Source organism: Triturus cristatus, chromosome 8, assembly GCF_964204655.1.
Source record: "Triturus cristatus chromosome 8, aTriCri1.1, whole genome shotgun sequence".
NCBI lineage: Eukaryota > Metazoa > Chordata > Amphibia > Caudata > Salamandridae > Triturus > Triturus cristatus.
This window is the reverse complement of record NC_140591.1, coordinates 834,969,456-834,992,918: the sequence shown is the minus strand read 5'-3', so window position 1 is coordinate 834,992,918 and position 23,463 is coordinate 834,969,456. Positions and strand designations below refer to the sequence as shown.

The 23,463-nt window shown below is 43.5% G+C and overlaps 1 protein-coding gene across 5 annotated transcripts in view; it reads right to left on the bottom strand.

The window, feature by feature from the left end:
- The window catches only part of MCF2L (MCF.2 cell line derived transforming sequence like), a 927,044-nt gene extending 904,490 nt beyond the window's left edge, over positions 1 to 22,554 (bottom strand). For all 5 annotated transcript variants that reach the window (XM_085622295.1, XM_085622305.1, XM_085622296.1 and 2 more), the window contains exon 1: positions 22,420 to 22,554. The gene's annotated coding sequence lies outside the window, so the exon portion shown is untranslated. The remainder of the gene's footprint in view (positions 1 to 22,419) is intronic.
- Between the last annotated feature and the right edge of the window lie 909 nt (positions 22,555 to 23,463).

Genomic DNA, 23,463 nt, shown 5'->3' with positions numbered 1-23,463 from the left:
GGACATGGAGCTTACTGGTAACTTAGCTCTCCTTTCCTGGTTGCTATTTGCTTAGGCAAAAAGAACAGTTGATGAACAGAATGCTGAACAAATCAAACATTCACCCCAGTCACTGATCTGGGTTTAATCCATAATTGGTTTGCTCATCACGCCACCCCAGTTTGGACCCAGCCATATGAAAATCAGTCTTGATCCTGTTCCCCAGGGGAAAAGTCCAACCTGAACTGCCAGGCCAGGTCATTCCATCTGACGGAAATAACCCGAAACCGGTCCCAGAATGCTTATCACCCCCTCATCAGCCAGGCTAGCTTGAATGCAGTGGCACAATGAGCACAGGACCCACACGTCTGGGCAACTGGAGTGGCTTGGTGAGCAAAAGAACAATCTCTTGACTGGTCGTGAATGTTTGATTTGTTCAGCATTCAGTTCATCATTTGTTTGCACAGCATTTTTCACCCTAAGTGGGATGGGTATACAGACGTTGGTCCCTTGCTCGCTGTGCCACTGGATTCAAGATAGCCTGGCTGATGAGGGGGTGATACCACGAACCCGATCCCAGGATGCTTGTTTCTGGTCCAGGGAGGACCTGGCTCGGCAGTTCAGTCTCGGCTGTTCTCATTAGGAGCAGTGTCAAGACTGAACCCAGCCATTTGCAAATCAAACTGGGGTGGTATGGTGGGGAAAAAAACTATTAATTTAACCCAGACCTCTTGACTCAGACGGAATGCTGAAAAAATTAATCATTCACTCCATCATTTGTTTGCACAGCTAACTTGCTTCTGCTCAGAACTCTCCAATTTCCCAATTCCACTGCATATGTACCTCACCTAGTACTGACAAGTCATGCTGAATTCAGGTCTACAAGTACTATAATGCAGAGAAAAAAAGCTTTGGCAAAACCAATAGGCCAGGCAGTGGCTGCTAACTTTTCAACTTTGACAATACTTTAAACTTTAAACTTTATTTGAAATCAATTCAATTTCAACTTTATTCAATCATTCTTAGGCATGATCATAAAAGTATAGAAACAACAATAAATTTAAAAGATAAAACGACTCTCATAGATAAAAATATGGTAACCATTTCATCTGGATTCTTATAGGAAGAAGTTAAAAATCTTACAAAGATTCAGTTTATAAGTACTAAAATCTGCCATTTCAATTATAAGTTAAAATGCAGAATATAAATAGTTAAATAAATGTACCTAAAAAGTTTTATAATCCCAAAATCTTCCGCCTTTTCCTACAAGCCCATAGAAATGAGGCTAGGGAGAAGCACACTAGCTGGTCTGGTAATGATTTTAAAAAGAATAGTGCAACCCTATATTAGACAAAATTATGGCTCTTTAAAATTGTTACAATGTACTTTTTCCTTTCTTTAAGATAGTGACCATAAAAAAACAGTATATGAAAATCTGTTTGGGCACAAAAACAGTTGATCAGGTCCGAATGGTTATACATTTTCGATGGGAACCCTAGCATTAGTGGGATCAAATTTAAGCGAAATCGGAGCAATATAAACTTGTGGTGTGGTATTGTAACCTCCTCTAGGTAGGAGGATCCACCTGCCCAAGTAGATAAATAAGGTGGATAAACCAGAATAGACTGCTTCCTGTGGTTGTTCTCCCTATTAATGTACTGGGCTTTCAGCATAAAAGTGTCAACCAGTCTTTGCTGGACATTAACCTGCAAGAAAGCGGGTCTGTAAACAATACTTTCATCCCCAACTCCGTCAATTCTCGCTCGACATAGTTAATCCATCTGATTCTCTTATAATTGTCGAGGCTCAGGCAATCTTTTATTATCCTCTGGGTTAAAGGGAGAGTTTTCCTTCGCCAAATTGAAAACCACAGAAGGAAAGGAGCCAATCTAATTGAATCCGCAATATGGGGTAGGATTAAGTCAGTGTGGAGTATAAAATTAGAAGTTGATTGGGGAAGGGAGACCAAGGTTTTAAAAAACTTATCTTCAATGATTTGGAGTTGTTTGTGGTGTGCCAGACCCCAGACTCCCGCTTCATATGTGGCCGCTGATTTTGTTTTAGCTTGATAAATCTGCGTAACAGTGGCCAGAGGTTTCTTGCCCATCCTGGAGGTAAATGCTTTTAATGCTCCCAGACTCCTTTCCATTCCCATGGCCCTTGTATCAATTAGTCTAGACCACGTTTGATTCTTATCAAAAAGCACCCCAAGATAGCGGAACCACTCCACCACCTCAAGTTTCCCTGATTCTGTGTGGAGGTGTGATAGTTTTCCTCGAACACCACCCCCCCAGCAATAATTACAAATGATTTTGACTGGTTAACTTTCATGTCAAGAGAATCCATGAAGGCGGCATAAGTGGTGATTAGGCGACGCAGCCCTATCCCTGTTCTGGCGATAAGGACTGCGTCGTCTGCATACAACAGAATTGGGAGCTTGATAGACTCAGACACGGGGAGATCAGGGATTACACCCAGAAGGGCGTTCCCCACGCCATTCGTATAGATGGAAAACAAGAACAGCGCGAGGACACAGCCCTGTCTTATCCCCCTTAGGATCTTAAAAGGGCAGGTACATTTCCAGTTTTTCCCGTATCTAACCAATGCTGATGCCTCCGAGTACAATTGCCGGATAAAGTCAATTATTGGAGGGTCGATCCCCATCTCTTCCATGATTTACCAGAGCTTTGGGTGGGAAACGCAGTCTAATGCTGCTGAAAGGTCCATAAAGGCAAGATAGATTCTCCCACCCTTAGCCCTTGTATATTTCTCAATGATCTATGAAAGATTGAGGCACTGATCTACAGTTCCCCTACCCTGTTGAAACCCATACTGGGCTTGCATTAATATATTCTTATCAACTGCCCAAGCCTCTAGTCTTGCTAAAAGCAGACGGCCCATGAGTTTCGCAGTAGTGTCTAAAAGGGAAATAGGCCTGTAGTTTTTAGGGCTACTCTTGTCCCCCTTTTTAGGTCTCGCGCCTAGCGTTGCAGTGCGCAGCACTGCTCGCGCAGCGCGAGACCTCTTGAAAGGGCTTTCGAAAGCTAACCACACGCTCGTGCGTGTGGATTTGCTTTCTGCTGCTGTAATTGGCATTCGCTTGCTTTTTTTCAATAAATACAGCACACAATTGGGCAAAGGCGGGACAGTGTCCCGCCTTTGAAACGCCCATTCCCGACGGTGGCCAGCACATGCAGCAGCGCGCGTTCGCCTTGCTGTCGCTGCCGCGCTCCCCCACTCCTATGTGGTGCGCGTGCACCACTAGTTGTTGACACTAGCGATCGCGACGCGATCGCTTTCAGTGCCGGTTTTTTTTTAAGAAGTCGATTTTCACTGCTATGGAAAGTGCTGGAAAGCACGAGTTGCTTGGAACGCATAAAAGAATATGCTCTGTGAGTATTTTTGCAGTGGAGGAGGTCGATGGTGGGGGTTTGCTTCTGCAACACGACTGTCTCCCAGCTGTGAATACTGCAGGCGTCTGTCTTCAGGATGGCTTTCCGTGCGCCAAGTCTGGTAAGCTTCACTGAGACCAACCCAAAAATGCCTCTGTCTGCGCCTGAGGCCTGTGCCCGTGAGCAGCTCGGTGGGGCCTGTCCATGTGCCAGTATGGCTTTCCCAGAGCTTGGCCCAGGATGCACTGTGTTGTGCCCAGTCTTGTGTCTCAGCCAGTGCCGACCTCCTTGCTGTGCCGCGAAGGGCAATTGACTTCTCCTGCGTATGGCTCATTTTATGCAATTCACTGAATCCAGTCCAGAGTCTGTCCCACAGAAAGAGCCTATGTTGCTCTTGCTGAGTCCCGCTAAGCCCAGCTCAGCCCTTCTAAAGGAGGCAATTGTTAAACCACTTGCAGCACTCGTGGTCTCTCCTTTCTTTCCTGAGGCTTGCCTCGTGTTGCGACTGCCTCCTTTTCATATCAACTTCTTAAATATCTTCCTCGCACTGGTATTTTGCTGCTTCTGTCCATTCATCCAGATATATTACACAACAAGTAACGTTACACCTACGACAAGCCAGAACTATTGTCTTTGTCAATGGCTGTAAATTGCAAAAGATAAATAGGCAACAACTATCACTTCATTGTATAGGGTATTGAAAATGGTATTTGCTCTTGTGGGCGAGGTTGTGGAGTAAGGATAGAGCAGACCAGTTGAGAAAACAGGTCTCGCATTTACACGAGTTTAAGCTATTGGCATTGTAAATGACAATGCCTTTTATTTATGTTTTAAAAACCAAAACATAAATAAAATGCATTGTCATTTATAATGCCAATAGCTCAAACTTGCGTAAATGCGAGACCTATTGCATTGCAAATGCTTGTTATAGATAGAAACAATTATACTTGTCTTCCATGAAGGAGGGGGGGCTACTGTTGCTATTTTGTTAAAAACATTGGTCAGTAAAGGAACCCAAAGGTCATAGTTGTCCTGGAAGAGGTCTATTGGGACCCCATCCGGACCTGGGGCTCTTCCTACACTGCATGACGATAGGGCCCTCTTAACCTCAATAAGCGAGAATGACAAGAATACCTTCCTAATATTTAGAGGGACAGATGGGCAATGGGCAGGGGGGTCAGCGGGCGAGTAGATATTAGTGAAGTGTTCTATCCACTCCTCCTCTCCAACATGTTTATCCAACGAAGGGTCCCTATGAGTCTTAAAATATGGTGAGTTGATTATGGCCCAAAACTCCCTACTATCTCCTGCTATAATAGCTTGAGTAAGCCTTTCCCAAATGTCCTCCCTTAGTATGCTCTCCCTTTTTCTTCTAGGCAATTTAAACTGGGTACGCAGTAAAGCGATCTGGGTTTGAGTTTTAAGAGTATTAGTAAGGGCTTTCTTGGCTTTGGTACAGGTGGTGTCGAACTATCCCTTTTGGGTAGGACTCTTTCCATTACTTTTACGGGTAAGGGTGGCCTTTATATGCATCAAGACATAAGTAAATGAGTGGACCAGTGTTGAGGGTGCTATGGATAGGTCCAGACACCTATCAATACTAGTTTGGGTGTTTTTTATTATTTCAGGGATACATTTAAACCTATCAATTTGAGCCCATTTCAATTGATAACCGTTTTTTCGGGCCAATACAGGACAATCAACTACCATATGCGTGTCCTTCTCATTGGAATTCAAAATTATTATACCAGATAAAATAGCGTGATCGTTGAAGCTGTTAAATTTAGTGTCTACACTACTAATGCTGCTCTCGGCCATAGAAGAAACTAGTATAAAATCAATTGTTGACTCATAGGCCTCCTGGGAAAAAGTTTTCATAGGGGAGCCCACTAAATTATCACCAATATTCATAATAGACACATTTCTCCTAGACAAGATCCTGTTAAGGCAATTACCGTAAATTCTATGGGCTAAATGGGGGGCAGGATTACCCATCAAATCAACCAAACCGCATAGTTTGTTTTGATTATGTTTGCATGGATGGATGTTGAAGTCTCCCATCCAGATTATGGTAAATACCTCATCTTGGTTTTTGCATTTAGACATCTCCTCGATTGAGGTAATAATCTGATTTGAAACCATGTATATTTTTGGGCCAAAGTTATTATTGTAAAAGTTTATCAAAATCCAAGTTCCCATTATCGGAAATTCAAAAACAAGGAGATGGAAGAAAGGGCTCCTGTCATCAAATTTCCTTATTTTTAATGATGTTGTGTTAGGTGTTTATGTTAGAAGGCCCCCTTTCGATCTCCCGGCGGTTGATGGCAAAGCCATAGTTTGTGAAAATGAAAATGTGTTTCGTAGCCCAGGTTTCCTGGAAGCAGATGATATCATTAGCCTGCCAAAGCTTTTGCCAGTGTGAGTCATCCAGCTTTTTGAAGATTCCTGCCACATTCCAAGAGTTTCTTTTAAATAGGTTATTGTTCTTTCCCTCATGGTCATTCTGTCTCGGGGAAAGCGACATGGTAAGAAATAAGTGGTGCTCATAGAGCGGCGCTTTGGATATTGAGGGGGATAGTCAATCACAACGATCTAGATCCGAGAGTGGGGCATACCTATTTGTTGTACAAACTCCTGGCCCTGCTACAACCGTATCCCTCTCCGTTATGACTATGCCGCCCAATGGGTTCTTACTGAGATCTTGAAGGCAGGGTGGGGAGCGATTGTTAAAATAAACCAGTGGGAGACACTTGATCTGTGTGTCTCTGTGTGTCTCTTGGGGTTGACTGTGTAGTTGGTCCAATACATATTTCAGTGCATGAGGGTTGTTAAAATGAATCACCACACAGTCACCCTCCATCGATTTTCTCGTTATTATATATTGTGATATTTTTATGTTATGTAAAAATGTATTGTTTGAAATGTGCTGCACTCTGGCCCCAAAAAAATAACTAAAAGCAAAAATATTTTTTGTCTCATGAAGCACAGATTGCCATAGTTGACAATGAAGTGTAAGACTGAGTGTGGATGTGCTCCTTGTGAAAGAGCAGAATGCTGTCACTCACAAAGTCAGGCAAACTGATGTTTGAATTGGGTTGACTCACTACCCCAAGCTGTATGCTGAAGTGTGTGGAAGAAAAATGTGAATGGCGCAACAACAGACCACTTGATGAGGAGCGTTGGCTGTAAACCCTTGTAAGTATATTATATATAAGGCTTCAAGTTTTCAATTTTTAAGACAACCATAGACAGAAAACTATCTATTTTCTTGTCTGCATTTGTTTTTAAATAAGGATAAATACGGAAAATAGGTCTCCTTAGGGACGATACTACTGTCAATCAGGAGTGTGAAGTCAACAGTTGTGCAGATAGAAAGGTAGGGGTAGTTAAAAAAATAGATTTCCTGATGAATCTTAACGAACTGCAGCAGTACAGCTATTTAAGCTGTTCTACAATGCAAATAGTCTTAGATGACTGTATTGTACTGTAAATGACTCAAACCCATTGGACATTCGAACATTGGTAAGTATTTGTCAGTTAAATAAATGTGTATATATACCCATTGCTGCTTCATTTTTTTCACTAAGCATGAAATAAATGTGGATAAAGATAAAATGAGCAAAAAATAAGTATGGATAAATACTTACAGAATTGTCAAAAAATAAATACCATAAAACTGGGAGCCTTAGTTATATATACACAAAATGTTAGCCAAGAGCTTTTCGTTTACTAACACCAGACCTAAAAATTGTAGTAATTGCTGGCAAAAAATATCAATGGGTTGACATTTAGATTTCGGCAGGTCACTGTTTCGAATCCTGACTAGCAGAGACATTTTAGGGCATGGAAAAAGTGAGCTCTGGTCCAGGGCCCCCACATTTCAAAAGGCCCCATCATTAAGGTTGTATGTCGTTACAACGCATTCCGTTGCAACGCATGCCTTTACCACGCATGCGTTACAACGGAATGCTATTTCCACGGATAACCTTTACCACGAATATTCCTTTACCACGCATACTCTTACAACGATTTTCGTTGTAAATTCATGCTTTTTAATGGCACACTCTTGGTAAAGTTTATACCCCTCCCCGTACCCTTACATGACTCCCCAGCCCCCAATCCTTATTATAATTACCCCTGCCCTTTACCCTTAATCTATATATATATATTTTTTTTTTAAACTTATATTCCCCTTACCTCATCACGTCCTCTCCTCGTTCTTCCTTGGTGACGTCGTAAAGAGGAAGCGTCATTCCGTTTCCTCTAAAACAACGCCGATTGTCTCCACTTCCCGACGTTTCAACAGGTTCTATTTTTTGAGGGGGGGAGACCCCCCCAAGCCCCCTTTTTTTCCCACACATTTTTTTTTATTTTTGGGGGGAGACCCCCCAAGCCCCCTTTTTCTAATTGGACCCTTTAACACACGTCTTCTCCGACATTAAAAAAGGACTGAACCGGACGAAGATGAAGACGTTCCAGTGCAACTTGCGTGGTAAATACGGTGGTGGAAGGCATACGCGTGGTAAAGACGTTTACGTGGTAAGTGTACCGTTGTAAACGTAATGCGTAGAAAAGCCTTCGTGGTTAAGGATGTTTCCCCATCATTAAACTCTTGGATTGTTCCACAGTGTCTAGAGATATATATTAACAGTTAAAAGAAGAGACAGAGAAAGTTAAAGTTAAAGAAAACACCTGTTTGATTCTGGTGAGATTGGCCAGGCGCCCCCTGAAAATAGCGGAAGGGGCTTCACTAATCGCTCCACGAGCAGGAGCCATGGTGGGGAGTCCATTGTCTGTTTTGTCACAAAGGCAGACCATGATGTCATTGGGAGGTGTCCGGGACGGGAGCCTTTAAGGCATCGAGAGGCAAGGGACCGGCTTGCTTTCTCTCCATCGCGCACCAGCTTCCCAAATCACATGGGTCCTGGAGTTTTGCATGCTTTGGGGGACATTATCAAAGGTGAGCACAGTAGATGGAGGGGCGCGGTGGGAGTGTGGACCATTAGTGTACCACGGATGCGGTTGCAGTGATGCATACAATAAGCCCGAAACTAACCTCAATGGCTATGATGCAATTGGGAATAGGCTAAAATGTTAATTATTTCTTTATTTTCTCTTTGCTTCTATGACTTCGATAACAGGGAGGTGAATTGCTCTAAGATGGAGGCAACACAGTCACAGGAAGAAGGACTGACATATGTGAAGGGGGTCTGGCCAACTTGCAGCATCAGTGCAATTACAGGGTTGGATTGAGAATAAAAATTGTCCCGGGCACGCTAAAAAAAAAGTGGCCCATATTTGCATATTGCCTTTCCGCAAAACACTGCTTTGGCAAAATGTTATTAAAAAAAGGGGGTGGGTGTTAAAAAATGCACGGATTAGTTTACGCTGGTGAAAAACAAGTGAGGCCACTTTTGCTCAGGCCTCCTACCCCTGCTCAATATGCATATATTAAAGGGCCGGCCCAGCGAGAGAAAGGGAGTGACACCTCTGCCGTTAATAAAAAGGAGGTAATGGATGCCCAACTACCTCCAGAAATGCCACTCAGGCACCATGGGCTGCTGGCGGCATCGAACAACGCAGAAACCGCCCAAATCAGCCCCCCAGGCTGCTCAAAAACGCAGCCCACAGATGGAATTCGGATACCGGCCCCTCGGCATTGCCCGAGTGCCCGCATTACCAATTCAACGCTGGGCACAAAGCATGACTAGAACTTTCGGAAAACAGTCAACGTGCCAGCAGCCATGATGAGAGGCTCCTGGATCAGGCATTGTTTATCGGTTTGTATGTGAAATGCAAACTGGCTTTATGTAAAATCCCTGCATGTTCTCTAGCTGGAAAGCGCACTGGTTTAAATCCTTTCTCTTTTTAAGCGTGTATAAGAAGCCATATGGCCTCATGAGTCATTCCGCAGGGGTAGTACCGCTGGAGTATTACTTTATGTACCCGTGAGTGCTTTGCGAGTAGGCCCCTTCTATTTTAAGCCAACCAGTGATTGGAAGGGATCATACATGCTTTGTCCATCGCAGCAGGGCCTTTGGCCTTGATACAGTTTCCCTGGGAGGAACCAGCCCCTTGAATTCACCTCATTCCCTCTTACCAAACAAGAACTTGACCTTTCTTCCTGGTTTCATAGTGGAATGACAGAGAAGATAAGATACAACATTACAAGAGGAAAATACTGATTGATTGTGCTCGTTCTCAGATCAAGGAAGGGCTCCATACTTGAATAATAAAATTGGTAACATGTCCCTAATAAGCGAGGACAGCTCAAATTAGCATGTTCAACTCGAATAAGTGTATACTTTCGAGGACTCTAAATAGCTGAATTACTCTTTGAATGGCACCCTGTTGTAGGTTTGCTCATGGTCATTCAAATGGTAAAAGTAATACAGGATTTTTGTATTATGCAGCCTGTCCAAACAATTATTAGTCCTGTTGATAAACGTCCGTCCTGGTGGGAACACGGACGATGTCCCAGCATATTCCCTGATTATGATTAAGCTGATAAAGATGATACTTTCTTTAATCCTTGTCCGCTTCTTCATGAAAGCTAAGGTATTGGTGCTTTTCTTTTTGTTATCTCATTTCAGAAGTTTGGACTTTCATCCATCACAGGCACGTTTCCCTGGGTAATTCCAACAGGGTGACTTCTGGTTCGAATGTATGACGTTACACCGCATACATGTACAATGCATGCCTTTATAACGCAGTTTTTACATCACAACATCCTTTACAACGCATTCTTTTACATCGCATGCCATTACTTCGCATTTTCAGAAACTACCTTTACAACGCACTCCATTACATCGCATTATACCTTTACAACGCATACCATTACAATGCATACCATTACATCGCATTTTAGGTAAGTGTTGGAGAGTATAGGGGTAATAATTACTATTCTAACTCCAGTGAGAGCAACAGTAGGGTAAGTGTTTGATAGTGTAGGGTTAAAAATTACGATTCTAACTCCAGTGAGTGCAACAGTAGGGTAAGTGTTGGATAGAGTAAGGGTACTATGCGTTGTAATGGTATGCATTGTAATGACTTGCGATGTAATGCCTGCGTTGTATTGACATGCGATGTAAAGGATGTTGCGATGTAATGACTGCTATGTAAAGGTAGTATGATGTAATTACTGCATTGTAAAGGTTGTTTCCCTTCTGGTTCAAGGCCGATGCATAGGAAGTTCTGGGTTTTCCTGTCACCAATTCATCCTTGCGTTCATCTTTCAGACGAACTGGCACCATGCGGCTGCGGCTGGAGGGTGCCTCATGGTGCCCTTTGCGGGTACTCTTAACCTGCCAGTACTTCACAGTTTGCTAACAGAGGGCCTTGTTGTGTTAACTGTTGTAACATGTCCGTTCTGGTATCCCTGGGCTCTTAGATAACATCCTCCAGCCTGATGCCAAGACCTGCAAACGAAAGCAAGACTATTTTCCTGCCATGATGTACAGGAAGTTTATTGTTTTAAATGCCCCTGTGAATCCTGCAATCATATTTTTTCTACTTCTCAGGTGGCTGTTTGGTTTGTGCTGTTCAATTCTGATATGTCTTTTTATAGAAAGAATATGGGGTAATTTTTAGTTGTCAGAGATTTACCCGAGCATACAGAAATATATATATGGCATACCATTTATATTCCCCAAGTACTGTTCATATCACCAAAAATGTGCACTATATTTCTCAGACATGAAGCCCATCCACCCATATATGCTTGCCCCCTCTTTCCCTTCTTCTCCAAACATTACTTTTTCATGTTCTCTCTGATACAAAAAAGTTCATTATGCATGTGTTTCACTAGGATTTTCAGAATATCACCCGAAAACGACCTAGTCTTATCAAACTGGTGTACATTCAATGCTGGTTTGTAATTTTTGATTTATTTATTTTGCTATTGTCTACAGTACTAGAGTTCAAAATAAAATATCAACGTATGTGAAATGTGACAGTCGGCTGCTGTTCTAATTATACGGACTATCAAATTAATCTCCCTTCTACATTCAGATATGAAATTGTTATTTCGGAATTCTTTGTTGCGTAATTTTACATTAATTGTATTCACAACTCCAACTGCCTCTTCTCATTGCAGGTTAACATTTCTTTCTGCTCCTTACCACATAAGATATTCTAATTCCCTTCCATAGTGCCCGTGTCTTTGGTTCTCCAGTTTACGGTTGCCCCACATCAGCAGCATTGAAAATTAATTCAATGGTTATTTGTGTGAAATTGTGTCAAATCAAATCAATTCAGCTTTATTCGGTTTAAAAAAGTACAACCGTAAAAGCATTCTAAATAGAGTAATCCTCTAAACAATTCATCATAGTTGGTGCAATAAAACACATAAAAAACTTGATGATCATTCTATAGGTGGGTAACCAGAGTGTAATATTTTATCTATCAGGAGATTATGTACAAACCATTACTTGTATTTAAGTGCCTGAGTGTGAATATTTGTGAGATGTAAAGGAGCATAACATCCCTAAAGATCTCTAATCAGTATGTATCCTGTTTTCTTCTTAAAGTAGGGCCTCAAAGTGTGATTTGAGCTTTCTTCTTTTAATCACCATTTGGGTATAGACTACATTGCAAACTTTCTCGTTTTCTAGATTACAGATAAAATCAAAATCAATTTTATAAAAAGAACAGTTTTTCTTTTAAAAGTAGTGGGTGTAACACGCTTTTCCTGATGTCTCTATAGAGATCACAAAATAAGATAAAAGGTAGGGTTCTCTGGTCCAATTTTCCATCACATGGGCACTTTGGAAGGTTACAATTCCACTTGCTCATGGTTGAAAAAGCTATTAACAAGTACATGGTCCCTATTTTGAACCTTATAAGGTAGAATCTGTGTTTTATGTTTGTGACCTGGAGTAGGTAACGCTGTGTCCGTGATCCAATGGGCCTATCAAAATAAGTCCTGGTCAACTGTTTCGAATTTCCCTCAGTTTCTCTTTGCCATTTCCTTGATTCTATGAGCCCAGTTTTCAAATCTTTTTTTACTATAACCAAGGATTTGTGTTGGGTTATTAAAATCAATGTTCTCAGTGCATTCTTTTAAAAGGTTGTTAATATACATCAGCCATGGAATTTTTTTGTTGTACTCAAGGGTGAGGCAGCTCTTGATAATTTCCTGCATGAAATTGGTTCCCTCCTTGCTCCAGATCCCGTGCCAGACAGGAAGCACTGCTGTGCTGATGTAATCAATAATCTAGGGGACAGCCAGCTCTTTATGAATGATATATGTAGGGGGTGAGTTAGGAACGGCTAGCAATCATCTTTGGAAGATGTTTTCTTAAGTCTGAAGGATGGCATGATTAGCTGTTCCCCTAACGCAGCACCACAGCAAGTTCCAGTAATGCACTTATTCCTGTAAAGGGTCAGAATTTCCCTGATTGGTTTATTCCCCATTTTGTTTGAAAATCTAAAAGTGGCCTCTGTTATCCGTATAAATTTTGATTTACAGGAGTCAATATGGGCTCCTCAATGGGCATTTGATGTAAATAACAGGCCTAGGCACGAAAATGTGTGTGTTTCTGCTATTGGCACCATCTTGACATGGTGTGTCCTAATCTTTGGCTTCCCTTTTCCACAAATCATCATGAATGGTTTTTTTATATCACGTATTAAATCCTTTTCATGCATGTATTCCGCAAATTTTTCAATTAGGCACTGAATGCCGTTAGTGGTTCTAGACAGCAGAACTGCGTTGTCCGCGTAAAGTGGGGGTGACTAGTTGCCAACCCTAGGGGCGTCGGCCTTTAACTTTTGCAGGCTATCATCCACTCCATTTATATAGAGGGAAAACAGAAATGGGGAAAAGACACAGCCCTGCATGATCCCACATGTTACTCAAACTGGTAATTCACTCTCCTCCAGGCCCATATTGAACTCTTGTGGTTAATCACTTATATATTTGTGACAGGTAGGCAATGATGTCACTTAGAGCGCCCATCGCAATCAGTGTCTGCCATTGATTTAGTAAATCATGCAACACTAAGGCACTTGTGAGATCGACAAAACACAAGTGCAGATGGCCCTTTTTCGCCAGTGTGTATTTACTAATTATTAGTTGATAGTTGACACACTGCTCTACGGTCCCTATCTCCTTTCTGAATCCATACTGTGAATCTGTAAGAATTAAGTTATCGGTTGCCCAAGTTTCCAGTCTCTCCAGAAGGATTCTACCCATCAATTTTGATGTTGAGTCAAGAAGGGAAATAGAGGTGACGCCAAATGCTATCGCCCTATTGCCCTTCTTGAAAATCGGTACTATGATACTTTCTGTCCAAGTTGTGAGCAAGAGGCCATCCACTGCGGCATTACATACTCTTTGTAGGATTGGGGCCCAAAAATCTGTATAAGTCCAAAAAGTGTCTACAGGGACCCTGTCAGGTCCAGGTGCCTCCCATTTACACATCTATCTAGGGCAACTGTTACCTCACCCAGAGTGATGGGGTAAAGTTAGGGGAGTCCATGATTGTAAAATCACTGTTGTCTGGTATTGCTAAAATTTCATTATTTGGATAACAAATCTGTCCAAAGTACTTTAGCCAGACTGAGGACTGAACCAGGCTCTCTGTTTTCGCCACAGAATGATCTTTATTCTGGAAAAAAATCACCCTTATTTTAAAGGGGCGTCCCATGTATCGGCCGCTTGAACTTATTTCCCCTGTGCCTGAACTTGTATTTCTTTTTAACTTCTATTAAGGGTCTGTTTATATAACATCCTTTGGGTTTTTTTATCAATTTGCTATCTCTTAGTCTGACCTTTAGGGCATTTTTTAAGGCCTGGTAGGCTTTGGTGCATTGTTGGTCAAACCAACTAACACTTTTGGGAGCTGTCTTCTTATTCTTGATTTTAAGGCCCCCTGAGATTGCAGAGGTAATATTACAGAATGTCCTGATGATGTGCAAATCAGAGTCTCCCTTCTTGCAAATATCGATATCATACTGACATTCATGCACTACTTTATCTAAAAAGACGGTTGGGTTAACACCTGACCATTTGCTACTAATGCCATTCTCTCCTTGTGTTGCGATATTGGGAGCTAAACAAGCCCCCTCCCGGGGCGTCATTTTGAGTCTAAGGGTCAAGAATAACGGGTGACGATCACTAAAGGGGCCTTCTATCACCTCCAGTTTCACTATCTGCCATTGTCCAGATTCTGAGATCAATATATGGTCAATGATCGAGGACTGTCTGCGGCCTTCGTAAATTGATATCTGTGATTGGCCCTCTGCAGTAGACTGTTCCAGTAAATCTAAGTTGTATTTATGCATAGACCCATTAATAGTTTCTCCGTACAGACTGTGTGGGAAATGGGAGTAAGTTTCACCATGTTCATTCCTATAACCACAGTGTTCCCCTTCCAATATGTCACATTTCTTACTATTAAAATTCCCAGCCCAGATAAAAAGACAGGCACTTCTAATGTGTTTTGTAAATGTATCTAGCTCCTCCTCAAGTGCAATTATGACCTTATTTCTAGTGTTACTAAAAACATTGTTGTAAAAATTGATCATTGAATACACTGGTTTTAACACTTCGAAACCACATCAATTGAAAGAATTGTGAGTCAGTGTAAACTTTCATGAAAAGTAGGGGGGATGTAATAGACCAGAACAGCGAGTCCTACTTTAGCCCCGTCATTCCGGGAGGGAACAGCCAGGGTAGTGACTGTGGAGAATTGGTCAATATGGAAAGGTTTTGTGTGCCAAGTTTTTTGTAGACAGATGATTTGGCAGTTTTGAATGGAGTCAAGCCACGCTTCATCGTTCTTCTTGTGTCTTTCATACCTGCGATATTCCAAGTTGCAACTATCAGAATTATATACAGTAGTACTTCGGTTGAATCGGATTCTTGGAAGGCTTGAATTTGTGTAATCTTTCTGTTGTTTTTTACACTTTTGTCAGCACAGAGTTTGTGACCTACTGCCTGATGTAGTCAATCGGGGTAGCTGCACCTTCTGAGAGGTAAAAATCTGTTTGACAGTGGGAAGGGTATATGCCAGTCTACTGGGAAGGGTCAGTTGTTGAATGGTTAAATTGGTATTTGTGTCAATTATAGGAGCTTTCCCATGTTGCCCCACAGAGCAAGTTGATCCTTGTATATTTTATGGGACAGTAGTTTTGTTGGGGTGGTTCCAAGGCCTGGGGCATTGTACCACAGACTTATCAGCATGCATAAGCATTTTATCCGCCCGCTCTCAAAGGTAATTTCACATTACACCTGTTATGATTATACATTGGTGTTTGTGGTAGTTTGAACATTCCCCCAACCCCCCGGCTATTACCTGCTTTGGGATGGGCCAATATTTTAGGTGTGCATAGCGGGGGGAGGCAGAACAGTCACTGAGTGCATTAATTTCCAACACAGGAGGTAGATACTTTCGAGTTAACTGTTGAGGGCCACGTGCAAGGCACCTCTGGACAGTCAGGCCGGTCTCATTCTGGTTCAATCGGATCACCTCATTGCCTCTAATTCACGTCCTACTTACTTACAATATTTTATTGATTACTTCCAGAGTTAGTCTCTTGGTTTAGCAGATCCTTGGCCTTAGCTGGAACTGGCTTGATTTAATAGTGAGGTACAAGCGGCAGAGAAGCTGTTCATGCAAAAGAAATCGAGAGGCTTTTCTTAAGGTCACCTAATTAGGTCAGCTCTGACACGAGGCCACCAATTTTACTACATATGTTCCATTTTAAATGGACTGGCATCAAATTATTTGACTTATAATACATTGGTGTTTCATGCATCCTATGTCTTTACGGGGGGTAGCCTGCAACACAGGGCAGGCCACTCAGTTCAGATAATGGATCTAGTCAGGTGATACAACAAGTGGTACGTCTCACCCCAGCTAAGGTTGGTGCCTGCTGGGCAGAATGGTATCGATTGGCAGCCCTGCTCCAACCTTAGGGTAGCATTGGGTATCCGGGCTCTGGATTACTCTCCTTGTACAGGTGTGAAATTACTTCCATTGAGCACTTTAATAAGTTCTGCTGTAGTAAGGCATTTTTGCACGGCTCTTCATGAGACCACCATGCTCTCATGCATTCACTCCACCTAATGGCATTACGGTAATATTAAGCAAACGAGGAGGCAGTGGTTTCATATTGCTTTAAGCATACTAGCCCACAATTGTCCACAACAACAACGTGGACCTAGCTAAGGGGGAGGGATTGAGTATGCAGTAGCAACTTGAAGGTAGGCATTGCCCAACAGAGTGTCTTTGGGATAATGGGTAGATTCAAGTTTCTCTTGTAGAATCAGCTGCTTTGCTTTGGGGTTCAGAGGTCCTTTGAATGACCTTATGGGGATCAGTAGGGATCCTTGTGTATAGAGGTTAAGGGATGTACAGTAAGAAACTTGCTGTCAATTATCTAGTAAATGGAGCACCCAGTTTAGTACTGGGAGCCATTAGCAGACGAGTCGTGAGAAGTTATGGCCATCTGCTTATATGGGGGGTGGGGGCAGGGATTTACTGAGGCACTACAGCAGTGGTCTTCAAACTTTTTCATGTCACATGCACCCCCCAGTATAAAACAAAAATACCCCACACATAGAATTTTTCACAATTATTCTATTAAATTTGCAATGTCTAAATACATGGCCATTACAGTTAGGTTAATCCTTTTAAAAATGCTATCACATACATGATTGTCAAACATACTATTCTGGTTAGCTAGGCCTTACTAATGTGTAAAAGTATCCACTGTGTAATAGAAATGGGTGCAGGGAAGTTTAAAGAATATTTAGAGTCCCTTTCCTTTTGACACATATGCCCACCCAGGTATAAATGACAAAAGATGTTAGTAACGGCCCATTACAGAGTGGCTCACTGCTGATCATTTGTTTTCAGCTTAAAACAAAGCACTGCTATCAGCATGATGCTTCTTTAAACCAGAGTGTGTGTCCCCCACCCCCCAAGGATCAGTTAAAGTCTCCCCCCAGGGCTGTCTCCCCCCGCCCTCCAAGTTTGAAGACCCCGGCACTACAGGAAAGTGGTGAGCCAACCCCTGGAATCAAAACCCAGATCAGTTGGAGTTTATACCTGAGTCAGTTTGGCCAAGTGGTTCATGCCACAAGTGCAGTATCACTCGGGAAAAAGATGAGATCTGCGATACAGAGACCATTTTTCATAATATGCGTCTGCCTGATGGTACCAATAGCTGAGCACACAAGTAGAAAATTGACTCTGGGTTCAATAAGGCAGAGCAATCAGTCAGTGGCGGGATCCATCCGTTGGGAATGGAGTCCTGGGTAAGCTAGTAAGATGCCAAAGGGGTGAAGGTGAGGGCACATTAGCCTACAACTTGGGAGGACACCGAGATTTGGTGGAATACTTACAGTGCCAGATTACCCTAGATGCATGGATCGATTCAGTCTACTGGCACACATTAAGGTTATGGTATGGCCTACAGTTTTAAGGTGCTGGTATAGTCAGCCAGTGAACATGTACCCATTGGGGAAAACTGAGGCAGAGGAATCTCGTGAAACACCCAAAGAGGGGTGTCTTAGGGATAGTGACCTGTCCCATAGTGATGGGGGTGTATTCGTAAACCGAAGGCGGTTACACAATCTTAGGGTCTGCTACTGAAGCCCTTCAACTATGGCAGGGGAAATGGAATTTCCAGTGACCTCTTCGGCCTGAGGTGGAATTTCTAGCAGCAGAAAAAGGCGGCTTCCCCAAAATTTCGACTGATTTACTGAACTGACCCCTTGGAGGAATGTTGATTTGTGTGGGCACTGGGCGGCAGGAGGGAGGGGAGGCTTACCTCCTGGGGTCCTGGACCTTTCTGCCCTATCCCAGGATTCCTGGAGTTAAACATTTTGGGGGATTTGCCTTGTGACAACATCCTTCCCTGCCAGGGTACCTATGCGATGCCCTGATGTTGGTATGGAACTGCTGGTATTACCCATCCCCCTGTGAGATGAAGGGGAGGTTGCCACTAAGATATGTTTGCCAAGAATCTCCCTGATGCCCTTGGTTGAGGGCATGGGCGATGGATAAGACAAGGGAGCCTTGTGGTACTTTTGCATTCTGGAGTGTTGCACTGTAATGAAAAGTGGAGACAACTGGTGTATTGTTTGTAGAATGTTTGAGCTGTTTTTCTGATCTTACGTCCTGTATTCTCGTAACAATATTGTCTGCTTAACTATGGTTATCATTTCTCATTGATACTATGAGAATAAATGGCTACGCCTTGGTTGAACCAACATAAATGCAATTATCTCTTTCCTTGAGGGCCGGGGGCAGCACTTGCATGTTGTGAGCACACTATCCGCTAGCATTCTAACCCTTTAGTATACATAGACCCAACTGCCCAGCCTTTGCCTTTATTCAGCATGTTCACTTACTGTGCAGTTAAAATTGGCATGGTGCGGTCCCTCTGACTGCATCATCTTTCTGGAGATGCCGTCAGGATGGGGTAATCAGAGCCTGCTGCCTCCCGAATCTAAATACCTGTTGCTGGCAGCATCCATCAGCACTGTATGCCTGAATGGTATTGACAAACTAGCTACAGTGTAACAATGTAGATTGTATTTAGGAGTCTTGGTTGGACTACTAGCCTTTCTGTATTTCAAGCATGTATGCCACCTTTCAATGTGCAGTGCAGAGCAGCATTATATGCTTCCTTCATGACCACACCACTCATGTGGAGCCGCTGCTGCGATCACAGCCTAGGGGCAGTGATACTCAAAGTACGGCCCAGGGGCCGCTTGCGGCCCTTTCGACCTTTACATGGGGCCCCTCTGGTAAACAGCAGCCCGAGCTGCTGTTCAGTTGCTGAGCACTAATATCCAGAAAAATACATTTAATTAATGGGCAAGCATTTCTTTGCAGGTTAATAAATGCTTGTCCGTTTATTTAACATTTTTTTAGACCTCCTTACACAAACTCTGATCCACCCAGACTCCCTACTACCACCCTGGTGGCATCAGTGCGGTCCTCCGTCAAACCACAGACCGTACTTTGTGGCCCCTGGGCAAGTGTTTGTGAGTACCTATGGCCTAGGGCCACCTAAGCTTTGTGAGGAGCAGGGACTGGAGTGCATAAAAAAACAAGCATTGGTAAAGGCTTTCGGTTTCGCCCATGTGATTAAAAACAAAGATATCGGACTTGATATCCGAGTTGACTACCGGTACGCGGTTCAGTACCCGAGCAACTTAAAACCTGACGAGCAATTTTTATATTCAAATAAAAAAATAATAACCAGTAGATAGATGAGTGTTGTCCAGTTCCTCCAATATGGGGAGCAAATGGTGTGAGATCTTCACACAGGCTCGTGCAGGCACACTAATAGAACTGGCCAATACAAAGTAATAAAATCGATTTGAAGAATGTAAGCCCACATAAAATGTGGAGTGAAATCAAATGAATAATCCTGGGTGGTGTCACAATGAAAAGACCAGGAATGTAACACAGCTGTTTCAATGGGTGCAGCCAGGGAATGTAAAAAAAAAATCCACATAAAAGCAGATGGACACAGTAATTCGACTACAGGAACAGATAATAGCCCTCTTTAAGATATATTAAATACAAAAGATTTCACAAGCGCTGTGCAGTTGAAACCTAAAAAAACACCCTCTGTATGCAGAGGCCCAAAAGGTGAGACACCAGTGCACTGTACCACGTATGGCGAGCTTGTTCAGGCGATTGGTCTTTCTGTTTCTCTGGTGTTGGCCAGCCAGGGAGAAAATGTTTGCTCCATGGTTGCGCCAAGATGTAGGGGTGTTGGCCAGCCAGGGAGAAAATGTTTGCTCCATGGTTGCGCCAAGATGTAGGCTGGCCAAGGACGCGACCAATGTCTCTGACGGCGTGAAAGAGCAAAAAATGTCAGGCTTGTTATGAGCAAGGTGACCCAAACTATGTTTGACCCAGGGCCCCAAAAATACTTAACATGTCCCTGTCGACAAGCCAAACTGTGTTGTGAATCGCTACGTAGGAAAACAAGTTATTGTTACATTCATTCCCGCTTGTCCTGCTACAAATGCAGGACTACCAGTACCAGAATGCAAATAAATGCCTGCACTGGGTGGTATGCTGCTATCAGCATGCAAGCATTCAATGGCAAGAAATACACACACTAGGCGGCCACATTATCAAAAACAGATATGAATAATCTAGAATCATTAACGAGGCCTTTCTCTCTTCCATTGCACATTTGTGCGAGAGTGGGAAAATCTCACGTTGAAAGGTATGCTTTATACGGCCGTTCCATCTCATGTCCAACACAACAAACTTTTCCTTGTCCTGTCCTCTTTTTAAAGTCATTATCGTGAACAGAAAATATGCTGAACTCGACAAAACGTGGGCATAAACAGGAAAGCAGGCGCAGCTCTCTTCAGACACACTTATCTGAGGGGATATGAGAAAAGGGCTGTAAAAGCAATTTGCGAACGTTAATGTATGAGAAGCTCGGTGACGCGCGGGTGCACATACATCAAACTGACTAAAACAAAGCGCTTTCTGAAGGGGTTCATTGGTCAGTCCAGGGCTCTTCACATCGGTTTCTGGGCTTTGCTGTCCCACGGGGGTTCCCCGTGCATCCCTCTGCAAGGTTTCACCATTAAGGTGCCGAAGCAGCCACCCAAGGACAACAGCCCGTGAGGGGGCACATGCGTCCGAGGAAGAACGCATCTGCAGTTTCATTTCCGCTTCCTACGTGTTACAACTAGAACCTTTCAGACCTGCGTCAATAGGGGGCCATCATTTTAAGCACAGAAGCAGGGAATGTATTCAAAGTTACCCGCGGATTACTCTACAACATTGTGCATTCCTGGCCTTTGACTGGACACAAAGTATTCTGGGAGTTGTAGTACGTGCTGCAGAGAGTTCCGAATCACAGAAGTCTGTCGCAGAACGCTGACGTTTCGGGATTTACTTCGCCTTCCAGGTTTTTGATGATCCATTCTGGTGCTTGTAATCCTGGTGTTAAAATTGTACACACAGAACTGCAAGTCCCAAAAGGCGAGGGTTACCCTACTCTGGCCGAGTCACTGATGCATGGGTTTAGGAAGCACGAGCGCTCTGCTCATACCTGCCAACGCACACGGTGTCTGTGACACGATTTCGGCTGGCCATCACACGGTCTCCCGGCGAGGAGCCGATATCACACGGTGGGCAAATGAGCTGAAAACCACTGTGAATAACCACTAGTCTGTGAATAGTGGTTGTCTATAACGTCTATTAAGAGGTGTGAAAACACCCCAGGACATCGACACCAGCAAGCTTTTTTTGGGGGGGGGGAGGGGGGAGGTTTCGGGGTGGGTTTAAAGTGCCTCGCATCTACTTGGCATGAGTCCTCGCTTCCTCCTCACACGGTGAAATTGTTCTACAGCAGGCGTACCTGCCACCTCGAAGAAGGACAAACTTAACTGAAATAAAGCGTCGGGTGGGTAGAATCATTTGGTTACCTTAACTTACTAAACCACCTATTATTAAAAATGTTCCTCTAAAACAGTGGCGCCTAAAAGGCAGTAGCAAAAATACATCGATGCTACCTACCTCCGGTGACCCCCCCCCCCCCCCTAAGACTTGCAGCTCTGCTTGACACCTGTCTATGTCCCGATGACAGCTTTTCTAGCTGTCAAGGTACCGCATGTCGTTCTGAACACCCCCAGCCAGTCCTGGCTACTTATACAGCAGTTCTAGCACAATATGATTTTAGAGCCCATCTTTGCATAATAGTTGTAGTGTGATAATGGCTACAAAACCAGGACTTGTAAGGTGGCGCTCTGTATTAAGAAATGCTACTTTCGATGTATCTTTAATGATTCCCCTATTGTATTTTGCGGTTTCCATTATTCAATACATACTATGAAAAACTGAGCGAATCAACTCTTTGTGGATACACGAAAGGCAATCACCAACAACCAGCAGTGAAGCGTGCACAACGGATGCATTAGACCGAAGGGAAATACAATTTTGACGTTTATTTTCTTCCCAAAAAGTGACTATCCGTTTCCTAACAAGAGGCAGCTGGGCGGTATGGAGAACACCTGCAAAAATAAAACCCCTAATTTTGTTTGCTCGCTCACCTGTTCGCATCTGGTGTCTGACGGCTTCCTGCAGTGCGGTGACTGCGGTCCTGGCTGCCGGCGAGGTGCTGTTGTCTGCGCCTCCCTCAGTGTTCACCGATTTTCCACATGATGCTGCATGCAGTATAGGGTATGTCCCCAGGGAAGAAAGGAAGGCACCGGGGACCTGTTGCTGTCACTGCACAATCGCGCCACCTGCCGGCCTCTGCGTGTACTGCCACCTTCAGCAACAATCAAAACCTCAGACACGTTAATAAACTTTCCTATTTCCGTAGGTGAGATTGCATTGAAAAATTGCAAATTTGAGACGGCCGGGGGTCAGTCTACTTATCCAAAGACTGAGAAACGTTCAGGTGTGACCTAAAATTCTTAGCTACTCAACCACCCTTCAACTGCAGATACGTGCAAGGAGACATTCCATGCCGTTAAGACAGAAAAGACTGTAACAAAATGAAGTGGCGTTATACATCGCGGCGCCTCGTACAAAAATAGAGTGAGTTGTGAAGTGTTTCTGCTGGTGCAAGGAGCCTGTGCACGCAGCTGTTAATTATGCTGTTTTCTCTCTCGCACAAAGCTCTTCATTTATTATTTAACCCGCGGTTCTACTGTACCAACAGCAGTCGCGGGAGTCGTCTAGGGACTCTCTGTGACTATTAACAGTTTGTTATAAAAGAGCAATGTCTCAACTGAGAGGGGAGGGGCCAGTAATTTCACGCTTTGTTCTCAAGGGACCCGTGTAACAGCCAGGCCACTATAAATATCCCGTTTACTTATCGGGAATCTCCTTTCGCTCGCACCCAGCACCACAGGCCGGGTGGCACGAGAAGGATGGGGTGAGAAAGAGCACCTTTAAATAAACGGGGTACGTGTCCCTCTTCCTTGTCCTTGAAAATGCAAAAGGCAAGAGAATAAAGAACAACAGCCATTCGATAACACAGCAGTGCTGTAGTACCGAGGGCATGCTTCACCTGGGAAAAGGGGGGGGGGGGGGTAGAAGAGGAGTTTTGTGGCACAAGACTAAAACACACACAACCCCTCTCAGGG